The sequence below is a fragment of the Mus musculus genome, chromosome X, assembly GCF_000001635.26.
Source record: "Mus musculus strain C57BL/6J chromosome X, GRCm38.p6 C57BL/6J".
NCBI lineage: Eukaryota > Metazoa > Chordata > Mammalia > Rodentia > Muridae > Mus > Mus musculus.
The window spans coordinates 5,140,948-5,154,446 of record NC_000086.7 but is presented as its reverse complement, the minus strand read 5'-3'; the positions used below and the strand labels follow the sequence as shown (position 1 = coordinate 5,154,446).

General features: G+C 40.2%; 1 pseudogene across 1 annotated transcript; it reads right to left on the bottom strand.

Annotated features, from left to right (window-relative positions):
- Positions 1–3,871: 3,871 nt before the first annotated feature.
- Gm14367 lies at positions 3,872–5,869 on the bottom strand (annotated as a pseudogene). Its single transcript, XR_386864.2, has one exon. The product of XR_386864.2 is annotated as a predicted gene 14367 (transcript).
- Between the last annotated feature and the right edge of the window lie 7,630 nt (positions 5,870–13,499).

The following is a 13,499-nucleotide window of genomic DNA, read 5'->3' as shown; positions in this document are numbered from 1 at the left end:
TTGCATATGCCAGCAAGATTTAGCTGACAAGACCCGAATATAGCTGTCTGCTGTGAGGCTTTAGACAGTGCCTGGCAAATACAGTAGTGGATGCTCACTGTCATCCATTGGACGGAGCACAAGGTCCCCAATGAAGGAGCCAGAGAAAGTATCCAAGGATCTGAAGGGGACTGAAGCCCCATAGAAGGGACATCAATATGAACTAACAATTACCCTTAGAGCTCCTTGGAACTATATCACCATTCAAAGAAAACACATGGTGGAACTTGTGGCTCTATCTATATTTGTAGCAGAAGATGGCCTAGTCTGTCATCAATGGGAGAAGAAGCCCTTGATCCTGTGAAGGCTCTACGCCCCTATATAGGAGAATGCCAAGACCAGGAATGAGAGTGTTTGGTTTGGGGAGCGGGGGGAGGTGGGAGGGGATAGTGGATTTTTGGAGGGGAAACTAGGAAAGGGAATAATATTTGAAATGTAATATATATAACAGAAAATACAAACTTCATTATCCTAAAGGAACAAAAATGTGATTTATATTTAAATTATATAAAAAATAAAGAGCAATACAATTGCAAAAAAAGAAAGCATGGTAAGTTTTAGTTGACTGGCTCTCATGGACAGACCTAGTAATCATGGGAAACATATAAACCAAGGAATACCTGGAAAGCATGGGAAATCTTTTAAGTATGAGAGTTTCTATAATATGGAAGACCTGGTAATCCTATTAAGCCAGAAAGCCTGGTGTTCATGGGCAGTCCCAAGACGCATGGCTGTCCTAGAACCCAAGGACACTGAAAAGCATGGAAGGATTAGAAAGTATGGAACGTCTGAAAAAAACTTCTTTGGCCTGTCATACCTGGGAGGCCTGGAAATCTTAGGTGGTCTGGTAAGCATGAGCAGCCTATAAGCATTGGGAAGCCTGGGATGTATGAGATTCCCAGAACCCATGGAAGACCTGAAAATTATGGAAGGACTGGTAAGGATGGCAAGTCTTATAAACATGGCAGGCCCGGTAAGCCTGAGAGGCCTGGAAATGTCAGCAGGCTTGATAAGGATGAGCAACCTCCAATGTGGGGAGGTCTAGTAAGCATGGGAGTCTTAGAAGCCTAGGAAGACCTGGAAAGCATGGGAGGCCTATTAAGGATGGGAGGTCTGATAACCATTGGAAACCGGGTATACTTGAGAGGCTTGGGAATCTTAGGAGGCCTGGAATTCTTGAGTATCCTGACAGCAATTGGAAGGCCTAGGGACCATGGGAATTCTAGAACCATAGAAATGCCGGGAAATATTGGAAGAACAAATAAGGATATGAGGTCTGGATAAACATCTTATGCTGCTGAGCATAAGATGTGGGGGGGAAGCATGGGAGACCTGGCAAACATCAGAGTCCTACTTGGCCTGTTAGGCCAGATGTACATGGGAATGCTGGGTAATATGAGTATCTCAGTACACATGGAAGGTCTCAATAATGATCAGAGTCTTATAAAGCACAGAAGCCAAATGAAGTCTAATATAAATGTGAGGTCTGGTACACAAATGAGGTCTAGTAACTTAGGGAGGCCTAGAGAATATGGAAGGCCTTGTGACCAAGCAGGTTATGGCTCCCTGGAATACCTGTTAAATTTGAGTGACCTGGGATGCATGGGCTTTCTGAGAAAAACTTGCGGCTTGCTAAGCCCTGGAGCCTGGAAAGCTTAGGAGGTGTGATAAGCATTAGAAGCATGGTGAATAAGGACAGGATTACTAAGCCTGGGGATGCTAGAATCCAAAAATGATGGGGAAAGCCCTGGAGGTCTAGAAGGATTGGGAGGTGTGAAAATACATCAGAGGAGTGTTAAGCCTGTGAGGGCTGGAAAAGGACTGCCAAGGATGAGATGGATCCAAGCATGGGGAAGCCTAGTAAGCAGGAGAGTCCTAGAACCTAGAGAAGACCTGGAAACATAGGAGACCTAGTACAAATAGGGTATCTGATGGACACAAAAGGTCTGGTTAGCTTGAGATTCTTGAAAAAGTTAGGAGGCTCAGTGAGCAAGAGAAGCTTAGTCAGAATTAGGAGGCCTAGTAAACACAGAAATGCTAGAACTCATGGAAGATAGGGAAAGCATGGGAGGCCTAGAACTATTTGGCAAAATTGAATGCCATGGAGGCCTGGGAAGCTTAGGAGGCATGGACAGCATGATTAGCTGAGCAAGAACGGGATGTACTACTAACTATGGAAGACCTAGTAACAAAGAAAGACCTGAAAATCTTGGAAGGACTAGTAAGGATGTGAATTATGTAAATGTGAGAGGCCTGGTAAGCAAGCATAAAATGCACAGGAAGCATTGGAGATCCAGTAACTAATAGAGTCTTGGATGGCAGGTTAGGCCAGGTGTACAGGGGAAGCCTGGTTAGTATGAGCAGCTTAGTATACATGGAAGCTCTCAAAACCATGAAAAACCTAGAAACCACTTGAGGCCTAGTAGCCAAGTGAGTCCTAGTAATCATGTGAGGCCTGGCAAGCAAGTGAGTGCCATTAACCAAGGGAGGCCTGGAGAGTATGGAAGGCTTTGTAATCAGGTGGATCCTAGTACCCTGGTGGCTGGGTGAGTTTGAGAGGGTTGGTAAACACTGGAGATGTGGTAAACGTTTCTAGCTTCCTTAGCCTGGAAGGACTGAAAGGATTTTTCAGTACCTGGCATGCATGGGAGGCCCAGTAATGGTGGGTAACTGGAATATCCATATGAGCCATGGTGTACATGTGAGTACTAGTAGACATAGGTGAAGCCTAGTCAACTTAGGAGGCATCATGAGCACATGAGGCCTAGTAACCAAGAGAAATAAGGTAAACACCTTTAAAGGACAACTCTCAGCTTCATCTAGAAAATAAAATGAAAACTCAGGATAGCTAAAATGATCCTGAATTAAAAAGGAACTGCTGGGGACTCCCAGTTCAAATTAGACTACAAAGCTATAGTAGTAAAATCATCATGGCATTGGCACAGAACCAGCCACATTGAACAAGGGAACTATTTATGGGACTTTCAAAGTTGGATACAGTGAATTTTGTACCATGCCATGGTTGTGAACCTATGAAGACCAAAGGTTGTTAGGTTATGGCTTAAAAGTGGTGTGTTCCTGTATCATGTTGACAAGAGGAATAATTGTGACAGCATCTACAATCATGTGAGAGTCCAGGCTCTGGGAATGCTTGTTGGAGGTTATCTTGATTGCATAAAGTGACTTGGGAAGACCTACCTATCTGGGGTGGCACTATTCCTTGACTCTAATCTTGAACTCTACACAACGGAGAAAGTTATTGATGTACTTGCATTAAGGTGATCTCTTTCTACTGTAGGTGTGATGTGACCAGTTTCTTCAACCTCCTGCCGCGGAAGCCTAGAGACTCAAAGTCTGAGATAATTGAAACTGTTGCCCCTAAGATGATTTAATAAGGTCTTTTTAAAAACATAAAATCACTGCAACAGTAAAAGAAATTAAGGCAGAGAAATTGATCAGTATACTATGATACAGCTCATACCTTGATAGCAAATGATAGGTATCATGAAGTCCTATTTTCCATTTCCTATCTTGTTTATCCCTTTCAAAAATTGGATTCTTGGTATTTACCCTTACATCAATACATAAATATATTACATAAGTATATATAGTTCTATGTAAATATATTGCATATATAATTCCCTTGCTTATCCAGGATAGGGGATGAAATTTAAGTATAAGATAAATGTCTGTATGTGTGCATATATAGTTTGTTTGACATAGTCAGCAGTAAATATTTCCCGAACACAAACGACATTATTTAGTTATTTGAAAGCCCACACAGAGAGTAATCTCAAATATTCCCTTTTAACCAATGATTTACGTCTTATAATAATGTCATAATGAATGCATTGGTTCACAACAGTTTCAACAATGGCATGATTTTATTTTGTCTCAATTTTAGCTAGGGCCAAATCTACTTAACAAATTGATTGAGATGTTTTACCTTGCAAATATAGTCTCTTATTTCCATTCCAAGCTTGGATCTCGATGGTAAATTTAAATCAGAAGATTAGGTTTATTTGATTTGACAAATACTTTGTTGGAAGTAAAGGTTTTCTTCAGAAATACATGGAAATAAGGTGATGGAGGGAAGCAGTCACTTCTGGTGGTACTAGACTCCAAGGAATATTGAATTTGTTTTTGGTCTTCTTCACTGTAGTCATTACACAGCCTTCATATTAAATGAACCATTCAATACTTGTAAAATGCTTACAGTCTAATAATTGATAAGATTACTTGTTTTCTGCATTTCCTAGGTTGACAAAAAGGAAATTGCAGAATATACACATAGGGAAGGTTAGAACATCACTATCCAATTTCATTACAATTTGCTCCTCCTTATATTCAAAGGTGAGGATTTTATAACCTGTTGTCTTTCTGAAAGTTACTCATTTGTTGGAATCAAAACACACCAAAGTTATTCTGAATATGACATTTCGGATATGGTTGTGGCAAGCAGAACCATCACACCTCTGACACCGTTGCCTTAAAATTACACACTGCCTGGTAAAGGTCACACGTAAAGGAAAGCCAAGTCGTCCAAATGACCACTTCCAAGTATATCTTCCATCCTTGGGGATCATTGTACCACACCTCATGGTGCATTCTTCAAGTTCTTGTTCATTGATAACTTGTGGTCCAATTACCCCATATTCTTGTGTTCGCAGCAAAGTCAACCACTGTTGTTTGTAAATGGGTGACAACCATGCCATAGTTATTAGTCGATCTTGTTCAAGAATAGTTGTGGAAGTCAAGTCACAGATGATGTGCTGAAATCTCAGCTTTTTAAACACGGGTTGAAATATTAGTCCTTCTTCACTTTCAAGAAAACTGATGTTATCAACATATGCCATGTGGGTGGAAAGCCAGTTGTTTGCGTGTTGTAAAAGCTGTTTCATGGTTCCGTTCCAGCATGGATTAAGATAAAGGAACATCCATATTTTTAGTGTGGTATATACATCAATCTCCTTTTGCATGACTAGTAAGTCAGAAGACAGTGCTAGAAGATACATCAACTTCAAATCTACTTCCTTGTAAAGTGCCACACTTGGATGTACCATCAAATTGCAAAGAAGCCATTCAAAGCATCTCATGTTTACAGCTTTTAATCTATAGGTTTCTGCTGCCAAATAATAGGAGCACACAGTGTTCCTGTTGATAGTTTCTTTCATGATTCCTTCACACTGCTGAATTACTCGATCCACCCGAAGCAGGCATGCTGCTGCCAAAACTTGAGGAACTTCCAGAGGTGTTATTGACAAATCCGCATCCGTGTACAAAGCACCAAACACAAAATGCAGAGATCGGGTATCAATATCCTCATTCTTAATGATCAGATTTATAACACCATGGTGTGATTCTCTCCAAGTACCTTTGAGAATGTTAGCAAAGTAGCCTGACTGACATAAAAATACTTTGTGTAAACACCATGTTCTTCCCAGAGCACGGATTTTAATGTTGCTATCATGCCCGTCCAAAAATAAGTTTTGATAAGCATCATTAGATGAGATCTTAACCCTTTTCCAGTAGATGTAGTTGAGAACTTGATGTGGATACATTCCCTGGTTTTGAGGTCCATGAACATTAGAACTTGTTGCCAACTCCTCCAAACTGTTTCTTTTTCGCTTGCGACTGCCAGGAATGTAGCTGGCTCAGGCTATGGCTTCTGGCTGTGGCTCTAACAGACTGGAATCCCTGCAACTCAAGACCCTGCTGACTAAAAGCCCCATTGATGAAAATTCCTAGAACAAGCTCTCGCAGAGGCTTCTTGGTTGAGGCATTGCTGTAGTCTGCCAGTCCTGCCTAGACTTCTCTGTGTTTCTCTACTACAGATTCTGACGTCACAGAGAAGGCAGGGCATTCTTCATTGTCCACATGTGTGTTGCCTGAGCACAAGCCCCGCCTCCTGATAGCAACCCCTCCCTCTCCCTCCTCCTTCCCCTTCCTCCCTTGCACATTTGCCCCACCATCCTCCCATCTCCCTTCCTCCCTCCCTTCCATTATTCCTAAATTCCTTCTTCCTTTCCTTTTCCCATTCTGCCCCTCCTTTCCCCTCACCTCTCCCTTCTCCCACTATTTCTAAATGGGCCACACTATTTTGCTGAAGATGACCTCCATCAAACTGGAGAACCTAGTTCACCTAGTTTTTCAACCTTGCCAGCTGAATTTTCTTTTCCTTAAAGAGAACAACCAGGCCAAATTCATCCTGATGTGTGTTTAAGATTGTACATATTCCAACCCTTGGCCCTTGACTATGAGCACTCAAATGTCTGTAGTATTTAAGATAATAACTTACTAACTGCTTTTGCCAATATAAACAGTAAACATTGTTATTGCTAATTTTATTGTTAGCCTCTTTTGATTAGGATTAATGAGAAGTATTTCATGCAAGTAGTTCTATGCCTATATCAACAATTTCTGTGTATGCTTTGCCTATATATATATATATATATATATACATATATATATATATATATATTTCTAAAAGTTCCTTATAAATCTAGTTATTTGTTTAACTTGCATATGTATGCGTGTTTTATGGTTTTGTTTTACTGATTTGCATTTACATATTAACTTTATATGGACTCCTTACTGTTAATAAATTGCAATCTGTAAGAAGCCAAGTCTAATGTTTAAATATTTCTTTTTATTCCTCTGTGCTGGCAATCCATTCCCAGAGCCTGGCCAGCAAAGTCTATGGAGGCAGAGCAAGGTGAACCAATGCAAGACACTCCTCCAAGTGTCTGTGAGGTCATAGTTATATTCTTTCTTAACACCACCTCTCCTCTCACAAGTCTGTCTTAACAAAACATCTTCTAATCTGTATCTACCTCTGTAAAACATCCTCTCAATTGTGTCTACTTCAGCAAATCATCCTGTCACCCATGTGTTGGCCTCAGCCAAACCTTCTTTCATGTGCATCTTCAGTATCAAAGCATCCTTTCACCAGTGTCTGCCTTAGCAAAACATCATTTAACCTTTCTCTCCCAGAGAATCACCATATAATGTACCGACTTTCCAAAGAAATCAGAAATCTTAAGTTCATAATAGTTTCAAGGGTAATAAAAAGTCACATTCCTTAATTTGTTTGCTTTTAGTCATGCCTAGATGATATCACAAGAATAATCTGTGAGAAGAGTGAAGGTTTTACCACAATAAATGTTACTAGGAAGTATGACCCTGACATTGTCAGTATCAGTATTGGCTTGCAGTTGCAACATGAGCGTTTTACCCCACTCAAGGGCCACCTCCTTTTGATAGATTATTATATTGATTCTTTTTTTCTCTAATAGATTCCCAGAAATGCTTAAGTTTTGAAAGTGTTTGTCCTCTCATAAGCCCATTACTTGTACAATCACTAATATGAATATTCAACCTATGAGGAAAATTTAAGTAGAGATAGGGTAGAAAAGCTGGTGGGATGAGGGGATAAACAAAGCTAAGGATATACTTGAAAATCAACATGGAAACTTACTGTTTATAATAAAATTGATAAAGTCTCAAAAGACACATATTTAGCTGGTAGATGGCCTGTATGTCTACATAATACTGCTGCTGAAAATCAAGCGAAAAAAAAAAATCCCAATGCCAGGTATGTTCAGGAAGTTCCCAGAAATCTTGAAAATAATACAGGTTCTTCACACTCTTTCTGTTTGCCTACCATGAATATATGATAAGACCCTGCTACAAAAGACAAACCACATCGTGGTTGTAAAATATAGAGAAATTGAGCTGGCATGTAAATGAAAACTTCCTTCCATCTAGTTAGCTTTCATAGTTCTGGATTGTGCTATTCAGGATGCTGGCAGAGTAATGGCATCAACAGAGTTACCCAGATATGAACCTTATGATGTACAATACCAATCTGCCAAGAAAGATGTGTCCAGCTACACAATAGTGACATCACTGTTATAGGGATAGCCAGTGTATCTGTGATTAGATTTGAGGCCAGTTCCACAGGAGGATAGAAAATGCCTTTGGCCCTAGGGGAGAATTTATTCCTGTTGTTTATGTAAAGTCTCAAGGTGTCAAGCTCCCTTCTAAGTATCTATGTTTATATCTAGGGGAAATTCTACTTCAAGATTCATTCAGAGAAGCCCTTTTCGCAATAAACTACAGTGAGGAATAATATGCATAACTGCTCAAAGCACGATAATAAGAGATGGCTGAATGGTATTACTATCTTGTTTAGGCATGAACCCTCATGGATCCTCAGAGGAAAAAAAAAAGGAGCAGAAAATATATAAAAACTGGACCATAAAGAGGATGGCTATGGAATCTGTTTTCTTCACTACAGGACCACCAGTGCAGTCACGACTTCCCAACACCTGTGAGTATATGTAAAGTCTACCCATGACTAAAACCTCCCCACAGTAAATAATGGGCCAGGGAAGGACCCTTTCAACTTTTCCCTCATTTGGTGAAATATTGGTGGGTTCTGAGGGAGAGAGAATCGTTATCTTCCATACATCCAGTGATCCAGATCCAGTGTCCTGCATCTGGCCTCCAAGAAAGAGTTTTGAGCTCATGGTCATACTGATAATCCTAGTTAAAAACTAGGATTCTCAAACACAAACAAACAAAACCAATGTCTGAAACAGAACTAGGGGGATTAAAAGGTTTGTAGAAGTGGGCAGGAGTCTAGAAAGGTTAGGGAGATTATAGAAATCATTTATATATGTACAGAATGTCAATGTCACACTTCATGATGGAATTAAATGTTGTTTCGTGGTTGCCACAGGATTCCATTACCCAAGAAGGAAGGCTAAACAAAAGCCTAAGGGCAGCAGAACTGCTTATTGACAATAGTGATGACCTGGATGCTTATAGCTCTTGTCTGCTGAGGAAGAGTACGCATCAGTGGCCATCTCTTGCTGGAAGTCTAAGGCAACATAGCACAGCTTCTCTCTGATATTAGGCATGATTTCCCTCCCAGCTTTTTGGTGAACTATAGCCACATGTGGTCATGAACTTCATGTAGTAGTCTGTCAGGTACAGGCCAGCTAGGTCCAGACACGGGATGGCACAAGGAGAGCAGAGATATGCACATTATCTCATAGATGTGCACATTCTGTGTGACCCCATCTCTGGGCTCCATCAAAATCGCAGTGGTATGACCAGAGGCCTAGAGGAACAGCACAGACTGGATGGCTACTTACATGGTTGTGGTTTTATAAGTCTCAAAAATGATGTGGGTCATCTTTTCACATTTGGCCTTAGGGCTCTAGGGGGAATGGTGAGCAGCACAGTGTTCCTTTGGAGGACCACATGCAGTTTGTTGTAGAATGTTTGGTGCCAGATCTTCTCCATATTGGAACAGTTTGTGACAATGTCATGACCAATGGGGGTACTTCAGCATCAGGATGCCTCTCTTGCAATGGGCCTCAGTATCCACAAAGGTGGCCTTCTGTCTCTTACCCACCGTGATGCCCTGGTGCCTAGGGCAACCCCATAATGGAGGGGTAGATGGCCCTGGAGCATCATAACCAGCAAACCAGGCATTTCCCAGACCAGAACCATTGTTAACAAGGAAGGCTGTTAAATCATCATCCAGGGAGAACTGGTGGTCAGTGTGAACCTTCAAGAGAGGAGCTGCTAGAAACCTGTGCTAGTGGGAGGAAACAGACTAGACAGTCTTTATCCATGTTCTCTTTAGGGGAATCTAGGTTGTTTCTGGTTTCTGGCTCTTGTGAACAGAGCAGCAGTGAGCACAGTTGAGGAAATATCTCTTGGGTAGGATGAAGTATCCTTTGGCTATGTGCCCAAGAGTGGCAAACCTCAATTTTGGGTAGATCTTTTCCCATTTTCCAGCAAAACTATCACACAGAATTTCATAGTACCTGTGTAAGTTTCACTCCCACCATTGATGGATGTGCCCCTTACTGTATCCCCAGGATGAGCTGTCCCTTGCGTTGTTGATCTTAGCCATTCTGACAGGTGTAAAATGAAATCTCAAAGTAGTTCTCATTTGCATTTCCCAGATGGCTAAGAATGTTGAACATTTCTTTAAGTGTTTCTCAACTATTTGAGTTTCCTCATTGGAGAATTCTATTTAGATCAACATCAAATTTTGAAGATGGATGATTTGTTTTTCTTGACATCTTCAGTTCTTTTTATAGTTTGCATATTAGTCCTTTATCAGATGTGGAGTTGGTGAAAATATTTTCCAATTCTGTAAGCTGCCTTCTTGATGGAGCGATAGTGTCCTTTGCTTTACACAAGCCCTTTTGTTTCATGAGGTACCATTTATTAGTTTTTTTTTTTTTTTAAGTCTCACTTCCTGGCCTAAAGGTGTTCTGCTTAGAAAGTCTTCCGTGCCAATGAGTTCAATGCTATTCACCACTTTTTCTTCTATCACACCAGTGTCTCTGGTTTTATGTTTAGGTCTTTGATTTTCTTGTGGGTTTCTTTTTTGGGGTGCAGGATGCTAAGTGGATCTATTTGCATTCCTGTGACCAGCACCATTTGCCAAAGTTGTCCTTTTTGCAGTGTGTATTTCTGACTTCTTTATCAAAAAGAAGGTGCCCATAATTGTAACGATTTCTCTATGTCTACAATTATGTTTCATGTTCAATAAATCTGTCTGGTTTTGTGTCAATATAATTTTGCTTTTATTATTCTAGATTCTAAAACAGAATCCATATGTCTTCAGCATGCAAGAAATACTTCCTCTGTATTATAAATTGAAAGCAGGGATAGGGATACTTCCAGCAGTTCTTTTGTTGTTTGGGATTGTTTTAGCTCTATTGAAATTTTGGTGCTTCCAATTGATGATGCGATTTGTCCTTCCATCATCTGTGAAAATTTTGTGTTGGAATTTTGATGGGAATTACACTGAATCTGTAGATTGCTTTGGCGGGATAGTAATTTTTAGTTTGCTATTTTTATTAATCCATGAATATAGCAGATCTTATCATATTCTGATATCTTCTTCAATTTCACTCTCACTGTCTTGAAAATGTTATCAACACATGTGGTATATATATATAGAATAATTGTCTAATTCTTTTGATATTTCCAATTTGTTGGAGTCCAGGTTTTTCAAATATATTCTTATGGTTATCTGGATTTTCTCAGTGTCTGTTCGATTTATTTCATTTGGATGTACTCTTTGACTGTTAGTTATTTTGGATAAAGATTTGTTGATATTACTGATTTTCTAAATAAACTCTTAGTTTCATTGATTCTTTCTGTTGTGCTCTTTCTTAAACATAATTGATTTCAAACCTGATTTGATTATGTCTACCTTCTAATCTTTTGTTTGCTTTTTAACAAAATTTTTATTTGATATTTTTTCATTTATATTTCAAATGCTATCCAGAAAGTCCCCTATACCCTTCCTCTGTCCTGCTCTCCAACGCACCCACTCCCACTTCCTGGCCCTAGCATTCCCCTGTACTGGGGCATATAATCTTTGCAAGACCAATGACCTCTCCTCCCAATGATGGCCTACTAGGCCATCTTCTGCTACATATGCAGTTAGAGACACAAGCTCAGAGGGTACTGGTTAGTTCATATTGTGGTTCCTCCAATAGGGTTACAGACCCCTTCAGCTCCTTGGGTACTTTCTCTATCTCCTCCACTAAGGGCCCTGTGTTCCATCTAGTAGATGAATCTAAGCATCCACTTCTATATTTGCCAGGTACTAGCATAACCTCACCTATATCAGGGTCATGTCAGCAAAATCTTGCTGGCATACGCAAATAGTGTCTGTGTTTGGTAGCTGATTATGGTATAGATCCTCAGGTGGGGCAGACTCTGATGGTCCTTCCTTCCATGTCAGCTCCAAACTTTATCTCTCTAACACTTTCCATGGGTATTTTGTTCCCCATTCTAAAGAGTGGCAAAGTATCCATACTTTGGTCTTCCTTCATCTTGAGTTTCATGTGTTTTGCAAATTATATATTGGGTATTCTAAGTTTCTGGGCTAATAAGAACTTAACAGTGAGTGCATATCATGTGAGTTCTTTTGTGATTGGGTTGTCTCACTCACGGTGTTATCCTCCAGATCCATTCATTTGCCTAAGAATTTTATAAATTCATTGTTCTTAATAGCTGAGTACTACTCCAGTGTGTAAATGTATCACATTTTCTGTATCCATTCCTCTGTGGAGGGACATCTGGGTTCTTTCCAGCTTCTGGCTATTACAAATAACATTTCTATGAATATAGTGGAGCATGTGTTCTTATTGCCACTTGGAACATCTTCTGGGTATGTTCCCAGGAGAGGTATTGCTGGATCTTCTGATAGAACTATGCCCAATTGTCTGAGGAACTGCCACACTGATTTCCAGAGTGGTTGTACAAGTTTGCAGAAATGGAGGAGTGTTCCTCTTTCTCCACATCCTCGCCAGCATCTGCTATCAACTGAATTTTTGATCTTAGCCATTCTGATTTGTGTGAGGTTGAATCTCAGGGTTGTTTTGATTTGCATTTCCCTGATGATTAAGGATGTTGAACTTTTTTCAGGTGATTCTCAGTGATTTGGTATTCTTCCGTTGAGAATTCCTTGTTTAGGTATGGGCCACATTTTTTACTGGGGTTATTTGATTCCTCTGGAGTTCCACTGCTTGAGTTCCTTGTATATATTGGATATGAGAACCTATCCCAGATTTAGGATTGGTAAAGATGCTTTCCCAATCTGTTAGAGGCCTTTTTTGTCTTCTTGGTAGTATATTTTTTTCTTATAGAAGCTTTGAAATTTTATGAGGTCCCATTTGGGGATTCTCGATTTTTTTCTTTTCTTCTTTTTTTTTTTTGGATATTTTCTTCATTTACATTTCTAAGGCTATCCCAAAAGTTCCCTATACCCACTCCCCGCCCTGCTCTCCTACACACTCACTCCCACTTCTTGGCCCTGGGTTTCCCCTGTACTAGAGCATATAAAGTTTGCTAAACCAAGTGTCCTCTCTTCCCAATTATGGCCAACTAGGCCATATTCTGCTACATATACAGCTAGAGACAGGAGTTCTGGGGGTACTGATTAGTTCATATTGTTGTTCTACCTATAGGCTTGCAGACCCCTTCAGCTCTTGGGTATGTTCTCTAGTTCCTATATTGGGGGCCCTGTGTTCCATCCTATAGATGACTGTGAGCATCCACTTCTGTATTTGCCAGGCACTGGCAAAGCCTCACAGGAGACAGCTATATCAGAGTCCTTTCAGCAAAATCTTGCTGGCATATGCAATAGTGTCTTCATTTGGTGGCTGATTATGGGATGGACCCCCAGGTGGGGCAGTCTCTGGATGGTCAATCCTTTCATCTTAGCTCTAAACGTTGTCTCTGCAATTCCTTCAATGGATACTTTACTCTCTATTCTAGGGAGGAATGAAATATCCATGAATTGTTCTTCCTTCTTGATTTTCTTCTGTTTTGGAAGTTGTATCTTGGTTATTCTAGGTTTCTGGGAAAATATCCACTTACCAGTGAGTGCATGTAAAGTAACTTCTTTTGTGATT